The sequence below is a fragment of the Elaeis guineensis genome, chromosome 3, assembly GCF_000442705.2.
Source record: "Elaeis guineensis isolate ETL-2024a chromosome 3, EG11, whole genome shotgun sequence".
NCBI classification, from domain to species: Eukaryota; Viridiplantae; Streptophyta; class Magnoliopsida; order Arecales; family Arecaceae; genus Elaeis; species Elaeis guineensis.
In genome coordinates this window covers 72,948,924-72,964,500 of record NC_025995.2, presented here as the reverse complement: position 1 = coordinate 72,964,500, position 15,577 = coordinate 72,948,924, and positions in this window count along the sequence as shown.

Genomic DNA, 15,577 nt, shown 5'->3' with positions numbered 1-15,577 from the left:
CTATTTTATATCTATCCTTTTTTATCAATCTATATCAGCCAAACTTCTGATTTTGGATCAAAATTGAAAAAAATTTTGGCTTCTACAATTCTGGTTAATAAGTCTTTTTTAAACAAGATTGGATACCTAATCCATTGAAGTGCATTATTTAAAGGCTTATAATTAATAATGAGTCTGGGAACCGCTCTTTCAAGCTCAGCATATTTTTGGACATAAAAAGCTACATAGCTCCAGGATGATCTGCTATGACTTATCAATTTTTTAGACAATAAGACTATTTTCTTGTTACAATGTTCCAACATCTGGCTATTCATTTGAATTGGTCTAGCTTTGGTAGGGATTTTTCTTTCAACAAATGATTTGAAAAAGCTTGAAAATACAGCCATTCGACTTCAGTTTGATACAAAGACGATTTTGGATACAAGGATAATTTTGGATACAGGATATTTAGTTTGGGCTTTTTGGAGGTACAGGATATGGTTTATCTATAGAGGCATGGTATTGTTGTGATTCTTTGAGGAAGAGGAGGACAGGGGCCTATGCTTAGGCTCGAGGAATTAACTTGGTCCTTCTGGTTCCCTTCTTGTAGTGGTTGTATTGGACTTGAGGATGGGTTAAATCCATCTTGGTCAGAGTAATCATGCGATTGTCTAAAGCAAAGTTATGATACTTTTGACTATAGAGAGGCTACTTTTGGCATCTTGGATTCTAGAGATGATACTTTTAACTGTAAATAGGCTACTTTTGATGCCTTGGATTCTAGAGATGATGCTTTTAACTATAGAGAGGCTACTTTTGGTGCCTTGAATTTTAGAGAGTATTTGTCTTAGGTAGAGTAATAATGCAGAGGCTGCTATTGTTGCCTTGGGAACTGAGTTTGACTATAGCCCGAATTGTCCTAGCTTGATTAAAGTGATTTTGCTATGGATAAAGCCAAGATGTTGTCCTTTCTGTCCGTTGATGGAGATAAGATATTGTCTTTCTGTCTACTAATGGAGATTGGATATTGTCAATTTTGCTAGAGCTGCTATCCATTCTTGGTTTAATTGGGCTAATTATTGATTAGTCTGAATTTTGATATTGTCACAGTTTCAGAAAATAATCTCCTAATTGGATCTGAGGGTCTGATTGTCTCGAGCTTCTTCTTCTTCTTCTTCAAGTCCAGCGAGAGAATTCTAACAGTAATTTTTCTATATTTTGTTTTTGATTTAGCTCCTGCGAGTCTTATACTAGTTCTTGATTTTTGCTGAAGAAATCTGACAGTCTGTGGAACAATGGCTAGTGTGGCTTGAACGAAATAGCGAGCAAGCCATTCCGGAACTTTTAACTTAGTGGCTCATTCCGGAGTGAACTCTTGCCACCATTTATATACTTTTAAATTTCTTTCTAGAGTAAAAGGTAAGGGTGGATTTTGAAAGAATACATATTTCAAGGACTGAACCACACAATTCCACTAATTAATAACTAATAAGAGAATTGAAAGGATACACCAATCTTAAAATAAAACAACCATGAGTGTTTGAAGTATGGGTTCAATTTAGGAAGCTGTATACTAGGCAATTTGATAATCCCAATAATTAAAATATTGAGGGAAGAAATCTTGTTAGATTTTTGAAATTCGAATGGATGGTCTCCCCAAGAAGTGGGAGTAAGAATTTTTAGAATTTATACGGTTGAATGGATAATTATATTTGGATTATTTTTATCTTTATAGTATTTGATTGCTATAGAATCTGTATCTATTAAAATACACTCATAAAATGTTTGAATTTTTTGAACATCTTTTGGTTGATAATGCCATATAGGTGGAAATATCTTTTTGGCGCAAGTCTCAATGGACTTGCAATATACTCATCCTCTATAGTTATTATTTGTTGAGGAGTTCTTTATCAAATACTAGGTTGTTGATTTTTTGAAAAGTAATTTTTAAGTGGTGTTGGGTCAGAAATCCCAACACTTAATTTTGAATTTAAAGACATCAAATGTAGTGTTTGAGAGATTCTGCAATTTCTTTTCTGAAAACATCAATTTCCATAAAGGTATGATTGGCCTTTGTTCATTCTGCCAATTGCTCATTTGTAAGAGCTGTGAAAGTGGGCTGTTCTTCCTCCTATTTCTCTTGAGTCATAATTTAGTACCAAATTTTATGTTTAGAGGGTAGATGTTGTTTTGACATAGAAGAAACTTTAGGATTAGAGGTGGAGGAATGATTTGATTTGCTTTTGTATATGATTGGAGGTGCTGGATCTTTAGGTGGTGCCATCTGATTTTTTTTGTAGAAATTTTCGAAATAAAAAGTCAAACAAAGAGTTATATTTTTTTTTTAAATTTAATATCAAAATCAAAAATCGATAAATCTGCTTGCCATCGAGCAAAATTTGCTTTGAAGCCAGATTTTTAACAACTCTTTGTAAAATATACTTAGCAAACTTACAGTCCACCTTAACAAAAACTTTTAGTTTAACAAATCACTTTGAAACTTTAAGATATATAATACTATAGAAAGAATTTTCATTTTAATAGTTGAATAGTTTTGTTGGGTTGAACTCCATATTCCTAAATGATATAGAATTAATTCTTCGATGTTTTCTCTTTTTTGCTTGAGAATACCACCAAACCCAAATTCTAATGCATCTGTTTCTACTATCTTAAAGAATTTTGGGTCTGCTAAATGTAAACATGATAAATTTTTTATCTATTTGTTAATTATTTTTGCAGCTTTAGTCTATTTGTCCATCCATGTTAGTAGATTTTTCTTTACCTATCATCTAATGGTTTGTTATTATTTTTAAGTCTTATAATAATCTGCTATGTAGCTAATTTCCCAAAAACCTTTGAAGCTAGGTTTTATTCAATATTTGATCAAGAACTTATCTGCAAACTCAATTGATTTTTGAATTGGCTTAGTCCTTCCTAAGCTGATTTCATACCCTAAAAATCTTATTTTAGTTTTGAAAGGTTCACCTTTGCTTCAGATATTACTAAACCATTTTTTGTTACTTCATTCTCAAAGATTTGTAGGTGTTTGAAATGTTGTTCAATAGAGTTTAGGAAATTAAAATATTATCTATATATGTTATAATGAATTTTGTGTGAGGTATAAAAGTGTCATTTATTATTTTTTGAAATTCTAATGGTGCATTCTTCAATTTGAATAGCATAACATTCCATTCAAAATTACAAAAAGGAATGGTAAATGTTGTTTTGTATCTATCCTTTATATCAATCTATATCTACTAAAACCCTGATTTTAGATCAAACTTGGAAAAAAATTTTTGCTTCTACAATTCTGGTTAATAAGTTTTTTTAATCAAGTTGGATACCTAATCCATTGAAACACATCATTTAAAGGCATAATTAATAATGAGTCTTGGAACCCCTCTTTCAAGCTCAACACGCTTTTGAACATCAAAGCTGCACAGCTCCGGATGATCTACTATGACTTATCAATTTTCGAGACAATAGACTCTATGTTCTTTTCATAGTGTTCTAACATCTTGCTATTCATTTCAATTGGTCTAGCTTTAGTAGGGATTTTTTTTTCATCAAATGATTTGAAAAGCTTAAAAATACAACCATTCGCCTTCAGCTTGGTACAAGGATGATTTGGATACAAAAATAATTTTGGATATAGGATATTTGGTTTGGGATTTTTGGAGGTATAGAGATTTAGTTTAATTGTAGAGGCTTGGTATTATTGTAATTCTTTGAGGAAGAGGAGGACAAGGGGCCTATGCTTAGGCCAAAGAAATTAACTTGATCCTTCATGCCTTCTGGTTCCCTTCTTATAGAAGTTGTATCAAACTTGAGGATGGGTTAATCCGTCTTGGGCGGAGTAATCATGTAATCATCTTGGATAGAGTGATGATACCTTTGACTGTAGAAAGGCTACTTTTGGCACCTTGGATTCTGGAGATGATACTTTTGACTATAGAGAGGCTGCTTTTGATGCCTTGGATTCTCGAGATGATGCTTTTGATTGTAGAGTGGCTACATTCAGTGCCTTAGTTCTAGATAGTATTTATCTTGGGCATAGTGATAATGCAATGGCTGCTTTTTGGGCCTTGAAAACTGAGTTTGATTGTAGCCCAAATTGTCTTGGCTTGATTAAAGTGATTTGCTTTGGATAAAATAAAGATGTTGTCTTTTTATGTACCATTGATGGAGATAAGATGCTGTCTTTTTATCTGCTGATGGGGATTGGATGTGTCGATTTTGCTAGAAATGTTGTCTATTCTTGACTTAATTGGGCTAATTATTGATTAACCCGAATTTTGATGTTGTCACAATTCTAAAAAATGTTCTCCTTCCAATTGGATCAAAGGGTTTGAAGATAAGCTAGCTTGATCTTAGGCTTCTTCTTCTTCAAGTCTAGCGAGTGGTTCTAACATTAATTTTTCTATAGTCTGTTTTTCATTTAGCTCCTGCAAGTCTTGCACTAGTTCTTGATTTTTGCTAAAGAAATCTAGCAGTCTATAGATCAATGGTTGGTGTGGCTTGAAGGGAATAGCGAGCAAACCATTTCAGAACTTGTGGGTTAGTGGCTTATTGAGGAGTTAACTCTTGCCACCATGTACCTTTAAATTTCTTCCCAGAGTAAAAGGTAAGGATGGATTTTGTAAAATACATATTCTTAGCTCACAATCTAGGAGAGGACAAATTAAGGAAAGTATTCTAAGAGTATTGGAACTTTTGATTTCTTGCCAGAAGAATGGCCCTTCCTTTAAAGAGTTCAAAACCTTCAAGAGCAAGTGGTGGAAGAATTTCAAGGACTAGACCATACAATTCTCATCAATTAAAAACTTGTAAAGGAATTGAAAGGATACACCAATCTTAAAATAAAACAACATGAGTGTTTGAAGCATGGGTTCTAGTTTTGGAAGGCTACATACCAGACAATTTGATAATCTTAATAATTGAAATATTGGAGGAAAAAAATTTGGTGAGAATTTTTTGAAATTTGATGGACGGTCTCTCCAAAAAGGGAAGTAAGGACTTTCAAAATTTGTACGGTTGAATAGATAATTATATTTGGATTATTTTTATCTTCATAGTATTGATTGCTACAGAATCCATATCTATTAAAATAAACTAATAAAATTTTTGGATTTTTTGAACATCTTTTGGTTGATAATGCCATGTAGGTGGAAATATCTTTTTGGCCACAAGTCTCGATGCACTTGCAATATACTCATCCTCTATAGTTATTATTTGTTTGACGAGTTTTTTATCAAAATACTAGGTTGTTGATTTTTGAAAGGCAAATTTTTAGGTAGTGTTGGGTTAGAAATTCCAACACTTAATTTTGGGTTTAAAGACATCAACTGTAGTATTGAGAAGATTCTACAATTATTTTTTGAAAGCATCAATTTCCATAAGGGCAAGATTGGCTTTGTTGATTTTGCCAATGCTCATTTGTAAGAGCTATGGAAGAGGACTGTTCTTTCTCCTATTCCTCTTGAGTCATAATTTAATACCAAGTTTTATGTTTAAAGAGTAGATATTGTTTTGACATAGAAGAGACTTTAGGATTGAAGGTGGAGGATTGAGCATAATTTAATTTGATTTGCTTTTGTATAGGATTGGATGTGCTGGGTCTTTTAGTGGTGCCATCTATTTTTTTTTGAAGAAATTTTTGAGACAAAAAGTCAGGTAAAGAGTTACATTTTTTTCTTTTTAAATTTAATGTTAAAATCAAAAATCAGTAAAATTGCTTGCCACCAAGCAAAAATTTGCTTTGAAATCAGATTTTTAGCATCTTTTTATAAAACATACTTAGCAGACTTGCAGTCCATCCTTGGCAAAAAGTTTGGTTTAACAAATCACTTTGAAACTTTAAGATACATAATACAATAGAAAGAATTTTTTTTTAATAGTTGAATAGTTTTGTTGGGTTGAACTCCATATTTTTGAATGATATTGAGCTAATTCTTCGATGTTTTCTCTTTTTTGCTTGAGAATACTACCAAACCTAATTTTCGATGCATCTGTTTCTACTATCTTGAAGAATTCTGAGTCTGCTAAATGTAAATGTGATAAAATTTTATCTATTCTTTAATTATTTTTATAGCTTTAATTTAATAGTTTGTCCGTCCATGGGGGTGAATTTTTCTTTAACCTTTATATAATGATTTTGTTATTATTTTTAAGTCTTTATAATAATCTACTATGTAGCTTAGACTTCCTAAAAATCTTTGAAGCTAGGTTTTATTCAATATTTGGTCAGAAAACTTATCTACAAACTCCATTGATTTTTGAATTAGCTTAGTCATTCCTAAGCTGATTTCATACCCTAAAAGCCTTATTTTAGTTTTGAAAAGTTCAATCTTTGATTCAGATATTACTAAATCATTTTTGTTACTTCATTCTCAAAGATTTGTAGGTGTTTGAAATGTTGTTCAATAGAGTTTGAGAAAATTAAAATATCATCTATATATGTTATAATGAACTTTGTGTGAGGTGTAAAAATGTCATTCATTATTTTTGAAATTCTAATGGTACATTTTTCAATCCAAATGGCATAACATTCCATTCAAAATTACCAAAAAAAATAGTAAATGTTGTTTTGTATCTATCCTTTTTATCAATCTGTATTTACCAAAACCCTGATTTTAGATCAAACTTGGCAAAAGTTTTGGCTTCTACAATTCTAGTTAATAAATCTTTTTTAATCGAGTTGGATACCTAATCCATTGAAGCGCATCATTTAAAGGCTTATAATTAATAATGAGTCTGGGAACACCTCTTTCAAGCTCAGCATGCTTTTGGACATAAAAAGCTGCACAGCTCCAGGGTGATCTATTATAACTTATCAATTTTTTAGACAATAGAGACTCTATTTCATCATAGTGTTCTAACATCTAGCTATTCATTTGGATTGGTCTAGCTTTGGTGGAGAATTTTCTTTCATCAAATGATTTGAAAAGCTTCAAAATACAACCATTCACCTTCAGCTTGGTACAAGGATGATTTTCAATACAAGGATAATTTTGGATATAGGATATTTGGTTTGGACTTTTTAGAGGTACAGTGATTTAGTTTATCTGCAAAGGCTTATTATTATTGTGTTTCTTTGAAGAAGAGGAGGACAAAGGCCAGTGCTTGGGCTAAAAGAATTAACTTGGTCCCTCCATGCCTTCTAGTTCTCTTCTTATAGAGGTTGTATCGGACTTGAGGATGGATTAAGTCCGTCTTGGGTAGAGTAATCATGTGATCATCTTGGGCAGGGTGATGATACCTTTGATTGTATAGAGGCTACTTTTGGCACCTTGGATTCTGGAGATGATGCTTTTGGCTGTAGAGAGGCTATGTTTGTTGCCTTGGATTCTAGAGAGTATTTATCTTGGGCGAAGTGATAATGCAGAGGTTGCTTTTAGTGCCTTAAGAACTATGTTTGATTGTTGCCCAAATTGTTTTGGCTTGATTAAAGTAATTTTGCTTTGGATGAAGTAAAGAAATTATCTTTTTATATGTCGATGGAGATAAGATGCTGTCTTTCTATCTGCTGATGGAGATTGGATGTTGCCGATTTTACTGCAAATGCTGTAAATTGGACTAATTATTGATTAGCCCAAATTTTGATGTTGTCACAGTTTCAGAAAATGTTCTCCTTTTAATTGGATCAGAGGGTCTGAAGATGAGCTAGCTTGATCTTGGACTTCTTCTTCTTCTTCAAGTCTAATGAGAGATTCTAACCGTAATTTTTTTATATTTATTTTTGATTTAGCTCTTGCAAGTCTTGCACTTGTTCTTAATTTTGCTAAAGAAATCTAGTGGTCTGTGGATCAATAGCTAGCATGGCTTGAAGGGAATACCGAGCAAGCCATTTCGGAACTTTTGACTTAGTAGCTCATTTAGGAGTGAACTCTTGCCACCATTTATCTTTAAATTTCTTCCCAGAGTAAAAGGTAAGGGTGGATTTTGTAAGAATATATTTCTCAGTCACAATCCAGGAGAGGGCAAATTATGGAAAGTATTCTAAGAGTATCGAAAACTTTTGGTTTCTTGCCGAAAGAATGGCCCTTTCTTTAAAGAGTTCAAAACCTTCAAGAGCAACTAGTGGAAGAATTCAAGGACTGCACCATACAATTCCTACCAATTAAAAATCAGTAAGGGAATTGAAAGGATACACCAATCTTAAAATAAAACAACCATGAGTATTTGAAGTATGGGTTCTAGTTTAGGAAGGTTGTATATCATGTAGTTTGATAATCTCAATAATTGAAATATTGGAGAAAAAATTTTTGTGAGAATTTTTTGAAATTCCATGGATGGTTCCTCAAGAAGCGAGAGTAAGGACTTTCAAAATTTGTACAGTGGAATTGATAATTATATTTGGATTATTTTTATCCTTATAGTGTTTGATTGCTACAAAATCCATATCTCTTAAAATAAACTCATACAATTTTTGGATTTTTTGAACATCTTCTGGTTGATAATGCCATGTAGGTGGAAATATGTCTTCGACCATAAGTCTCGATGTACTTGCAATATACTCATCCTCTATAGTTACTATTTGTTGAGGAGTTTTTTTATCAAAATACTAGGTTATTGATTTTTTGAAAGGCAATTTTTTAAATGGTGTTGGGTCAGAAATTCCAACACTTAATTTTGGATTTAAAGCCATCAACTATGGTGTTTGAGAAAATTCTTTAATTGCTTTTTTGAAAACATCAATTTTCATAAAGGCAGGATTGGCTTTTGTTAATTCTGCCAGTTGCTCATTTGTAAGAGCTATGGAAGATGACTATTCTTCATCCTGTTCCTCTCAAGTCATAATTTAATACCAAATTTTATGTTCAAAGGATAGATATTGTTTTGGCATAGAAGAGACTTTAGGATTGGAGGTGGAGAATTGAGCATAATCTGATATGATTTGCTTTTTTATGGGATTGGATATGCTGGTCTTTTAAGTGGTGCCATCTATTTTTTTCTGTAGAAATTTTTAAGATAAAAAGTCAGGCAAAGAGTTATATTTTTTTTTTAAATTTAATGTCAAAATAAAAAATCGATAAAACCACTTGCGATCGGGCAAAAATTTACTTTGAAGTCAAATTTTTAGCATCTTTTTGTACAACATACTTAGCAGACTTGCAGTCCATCCTTAGCAAAAATTTTTGATTTAACAAATCTTTTTGAAACTTTAAGATACATAATACCATACAAAGAATTTCTTTTTTAATAGTTGAATAGTTTTGTTGGGTTGAACTCCATATTCCGGAATGATATTGAACTAATTCTTCGATGTTTTCTCTTGTTTGCTTGAGAATACCACCAAACCCAATTTCTGATACATCTACTTTACTATCTTGAAGAATTTTGGGTCTGTTAAATGTAAATGTGATAAAATTTTTATCTATTCTTTAATTATTTTAATAGCTTTAGTTTGTTTATCCATCCATGGGGGTGGCTTTTTTTTAACCTATCATATAATGGTTTTGTTATTATTTTTAAGTCTTTATAATAATTTGCTGCATAGCTAAAACTTTCTAAAAACCTTTGAAGCTAGGTTTTACTCAACATTTGGTTAGGAAACTTATCTACAAACTCAATTGATTTTTGAATTGGCTTAGTCGTTCTTAAGCTGATTTCATACCCTAAAAACCTTATTTTAGTTTTGAAAAGTTCAATCTTTGATTTAGATATTACTTGACCATTTTTTGTTACTTCGTTCTCAAAGATTTGTAGGTGTTTGAAATGTTATTCAATGGAGTTTAAGAAAATTAAAATATCATCTATATATGTTATAATGAATTTTATGTGAGGTGTAAAAATATCATTCATTATTTTTAGAATTCTGATGGTGCATTGTTCAACCCGAATGGCATAACATTCCATTCAAAATTACTAAAAGGAATTGTAAATATTGCTTTATATCTATCTTTTTTATCAATCTGTATCTGCCAAAACTCTGATTTTAGATCAAACTTGGAAAAATTTTGGCTTCCACAATTCTAGTTAATAAGTCTTTTTTAACCGAGATGGGATACCTAATCCATTGAAGCACATCATTTAAAGGCTTATAATTAATAATGAATCTGGAAATCCCTCTTTCTAGCTCAATATGCTTTTGGACATATAAAGCTGCAGAGCCCCAGGGTGATCTACTATGACTTATCAATTTTCTAGACAATAGAGACTATATTTTCTTGTCATACTATTCTAACATTTGGCTATTCATTTGGATTGGTCTACCTTTGATGGAGATTTTTCTTTCATCAAATGATTTGAAAAGCTTAAAAATACAACCATTCGCCTTCAGCTTGGTTCAAGGATGATTTTAGATACAAGGATAATTTTGGATACAAGATATTTGGTTTGGTCTTTTTGGAGATACAGGGACTTAGTTTATTTGTAGAGGCTTAGTATTATTGTGATTCTTTAAGAAAGAGAAGGTGGACAGGGGCCTGTGCTTAGGTCAGAGGAATTAACATGGTCTTTCCATGCCTTCTAGTTCCCTTCTTATTGAGGTTGTATCAACTTGAGGATGGGTTAAGTCCTTCTTAGGTAGAGTAATCATGTGATCATCTTGGGTAGAATGATAATATCTTTGATGTAGAGAGGCTACTTTTGGTACCTTGGATTTTGGAGATGATGCTTTTGACTGTGGAGAGGCTACTTTCAGTGATTTGGATTCTAAAGATGATGCTTTTGACTATAAAGAGGCTATATTCGGTGCCTTGGATTCTGGAAAGTATTTATCCTGGGCGAAGTGATAATGCAGAGGCTACTTTTGGTGCCTTGAGAACTGAGTTTGATTGTAGCCCGAATTGTCTTGGCTTGATTAAAGTGATTTTGCTTTGAATAAAGTAAAGATATTATCTTTTTGTGCATTGATAGAGATAAGATGCTGTCTTTCTATCTACTGATGGAGATTGGATGTTGTCGATTTTGCTAGAGATGCTATCCATTCTTCACTTAATTGGACTAGTTATTGATTAGCCCGAATTTTGATGTTGTCACAGTTTCAGAAAATGTTCTCCTTCTAATTGGATCAGAGGATTTGAAGATGAGCTAGCTTGACCTTGGGCTTCTTCTCTTCTTCTTCAAGTCTAACAAGAGATTCTAATAGTAATTTTTCTATATTCTATTTTTGATTTAGCTCCTGTAAGTCTTGCACTAGTTCTTGATTTTTGCTAAAGAAATCCGATGGTCTATCAATCAATGGCCTATGCGGCTTGAAGGGAATAGCGAGCAAGCTATTCTAAAAGTTTTGGCTTAGTGGCTCATTCAAGATTAAACTCTTGCCATCACTTAACTTTAAATTTTTCTCAGAGTGAAAGGTAAGGGTGGATTTTGCAAGAATACATATTCTCAATTCATAATCTAGGAAGAATAATTGAGAAAATAATTCTAAGAGTATTAAAAACTTTTGGTTTCTTGCTAGAAGAATGGCCCTTTGTTTAAAGAGTTCAAAACCTTCAAGAGCAACTAGTGGAAGAATTTCAAGGACTGGACATAGATTCTCACTAGTTAGAAAACCAACAGGGGAATTGAAAGGATACACCAATCTTAAAATAAAATAACCATGAGTGTATGAAGTATGGGTTCTGGCATCAAAAGGGTATATTCCAGGCAGTTTGATATTCCCAATAATTAAAATATTGGGGGGAAAATTTTTGTCAAAATTTTTTTAAATTCGATGAATGGCCTCCCCAAGAAGTGGGAGTAAGAACTTTCAAAATTTAAATGATTGAATGGATAATTATATTTAGATTATTTTTGTCTTTATAGTGTTTGATTGCTATAGAATCCATATCTGTTAAAATAAGCTCATAAATTTTTTTGGGTTTTTGAACATCTTCTGGTTGATAATACAATGTAGGTGGAAATATCTTTTCGGCCACAAATCCTGGTGTACTTGCAATATACTCACCCTCTATAGTTATTATTTGTTGAGGAGTTTTTTATCAAAATATTGGGTTTTTGATTTTTTGAAAGTTAATTTTTTTAGTGGTGTTGGGTCAAAAATCCTAACACTTAAGTTTGGATTTAAAGACATCAAATGTAGTATTTGAAAAGATTCTATAATTGCTTTTTTGAAAACATCAATTTTCATAAGGGCAGGATTGGGTTTTGCTAATTTTGCCAATTGCTCATTTGTAAGAGCTGTGGAAGAGGACTGTTCTTCCTCCTGTTCCTCTTGAGTCACAATTTAATACCAAGTTTTATGTGCAAAGGGTAGATATTTTTTTGACATAGAAGAGATTTTAGGATTGGAGGTGGAGGATTGAGCATAATCTAATTTGATTTGCTTTTGTATAGGATTGGATGTGCTTGGACTTTTAGATGGTGCCATCTAATTTTTCCTATAAAAATTCTCAAGATAAAAATTCAGGCAAAGAGTTATATTTTTTCTTTTTAAATTCAATGTCAAAATCAAAAATTGACAAAATTGCTTGCCATCAGGCAAAAATTTGCTTTAAAGCTAGATTTTTAACATCTTTTTATAAAACATACTTAGTAGACTTGCAGTCCACCATTAGCAAAAATTTTTGGTTTAACAAATCACTTTGATACTTTAAGATACATAATACCATAGAGAGAATTTCTTTTTTAATAGATGAATAGTTTTGTTGGGTTGAATTCCATATTCCTAAATAATATTGAACTAATTCTTCGATATTTTCTCTTTTTTGTTTTAGAATACTATCAAACCCTATTTTTGATGCATCTATTACTACTATCTTGAAGAATTTTGGGTCTACTAAGTGTAAACATTGTAAAATTTTTATCTGCTCTTTAATCATTTTTGCGGCTTTAGTTTGTTTGTCCATCCATGGGGGTGGATTTTTCTTTAACTTATCATATAATGGTTTTCTTATTTTTTTTAAGACTTGAAAATAATCTGCTACGTAGTTAAGACTTCGTAAAAACATTCGAAGCTGAGTTTTATTCAATATTTTGTCAGGGAACTTATTTGCAAACTCCATTGATTTTTGAATTGGCTTAGTCATTCCTAAGCTGATTTCATATCCTAAAAACCTTATTTTAGTTTTGAATAGTTCAATCTTTGATTCGGATATTACTAAACCATTTTTTGTTACTTCGTTCTTAAAGATTTATAGGTGTTTGAAATGTCGTTCAATAGTATTTGAGAAAATTAAAATATCATCTATATATATTATAATAAATTTTGTGTGAGGTGTAAAAATATCATTCATTATTTTTTAAAATTCTGATGGTGCATTCTTCAACCCAAATAGCACAACATTCCATTGAAATTGACCAAAAGGAACAATAAATGCTATTTTGTGTCTATGCTTTCTATCCATCTGCCACAATCTTGATTTTAGATCCAAATTGAAAAAAATTTTGGCTTCTACAATTCTGATTAATAAGTCTTTTTTAATCGAGATTGGATACCTAATCCATTGAAGTGCATCATTTAAAAGCTTATAGTTAATAATGAGTCTAAAAACCCCTCTTTCAAGCTCAGCATACTTTTGGATATAGAAAGCTACACAGCTCCAGGGTAATTGATAAGTCATATTTTTGTACATTTATTTTAAGTATTTTAGGTAATAAATAGTGCTAACATCTTCTAAAAATCTTAATTTCATAAATAAATTAGATTTTTTTATAAAAATAAATAATTTTAAAAAATATAAAATTAAAATATATTTATGAAAAATAGATATCGAGCTGATTGATGAATTTAAGCACCAAAATAATTTTACATCCATTAGAAATTTGATGAAAAATTTAATTTGTCTCTTTCTATTTTGCATGCACAAAATCCAAATAAACTTGACCCAAAAATCATCCAAAAAATTAATTTTTAAGCCTTTGGTGCACAGTGGACCAACCTCTCGGTCCACAGATTCAGCCATGCAGTCCATAAGAATGAGCCATCGATCTTTGTCGTGGCATATGGGATGTTTTGCACTGATGGATGACTGGGATTGGTTTTCCACAAGATCAGACGGCCAGCAACTATCCAACCCATATCCGATGATGGTGGCCCACATCAACTACAAGATCTGATGGCTGTGCTTCGATCTGGCATGTGATCAAATGGCTAGCAATATTTTTGAGTGAAAGAAGACTTTTGGGAGCTATTTTTGAGCCATCCAACGATCCAAATCGCATCTGATAACATGATCCAATGATCCACAATGAATCTGATCGTGATAAGGCTTGATGCGATGATTGATGAGATCTCGTGCATCCAAATATGACCCGATGGTCAAAATGCAGGGACGTAGGATAGACACGAATTTGAAGGCTTTTGGGACTCTATTTTTTATCAGAAAAAGGAGAAAAATTCACCTATAAATAAGAGAATCCAGAAATAAGAGAATAAGCAAAAAAAATAAAAAAAAAATAATAAGAAAAAGTGTAGGGATCCAAAGAGAAGAAAGAGAAAAGTTCAGATTGCTCTACAGAGTAAGAAGGAAGAAAGAGAGATCATCAACCATCTTTCCGACAAGACTGCTCCGATCAACTTCAAATCTTTGTTACAATTTTATTTTATTATTTTTTTAAAATTTTTATAATTAAATTTTATTTTTAATTAATATAAAATTTATTTTTATATATTTTTAAATTTTTATTCTTTATTTTTATTATAATAGATACTAAGATCTAGTTAGTAGATCTTAGTATCAATTTATTTTTATATATTTTAAATTTTTATCTTTTATTTTTATTATAAGTAGAAGCTAGGATCTAGATAGTAGATTTTAGTATCAGATTTATTCTTTTACTTTTAATTTTTATTTTTTGACTTCGACTTAAATTACTTTTCTCAAAAAATTTTTATAAAAATTAAAGTTATCAAATCAAAGTACTACCTTCTCTATGGATTTGACTTGATTTGCTACTTTTTACATGCTTTTAATTTTTTCAAGAAGTCAGATTTAATTTGATAATCATGGGGTCTTAATGACAACATCGCGCATATCAATTTTTGATACTATTGCTAGGGAAGGCACGAATACTAAGATTTTTTATTTCTTTGATTTTTAATAGATTAAGATTTTTATCGATAGATTTATTTTAACTATAATTCATTGATCTAATATGATTAAAATTTATGATTATAGATTAAATCAAATTCATAGTTCTAATTTGATTAGAAATTATGTTTAATTAAGATTGATAATATTATCATTGGCCTAATTTGATTAGGGCTTGAGTCATGGTTGACTAGATCTTTTGCTAACCTAATTGAATTAGGATCTATTTAAGAATTGATCAACTCAACTCAAAAAAATGATAAATAATTGATCAAAAATTAAAATTAGATCAAGAGTTGAATCTGAATCAAAAATCCTAGATGGATCCTATATCCATATATTTAAACATCTCGATTGATATGTTTATGAATGATATCACCATTAAAATAATATGAGAAATTTATTATCATATTTTATAATTATTATAAAATATATGATGAGTGGTTATGGACTAGGATACATCTATGTGATGGATGAATGCATGAATGCTTCCATATTGGTTGATTATATAGATATATTTGCAATAGTTGCAATAGGGGCTGAGTGCCCTGATGTATTATATTATTAGCTATACCTTTTTTTTATATATTTTCAACTGTTAATTGAAACTTTTATAT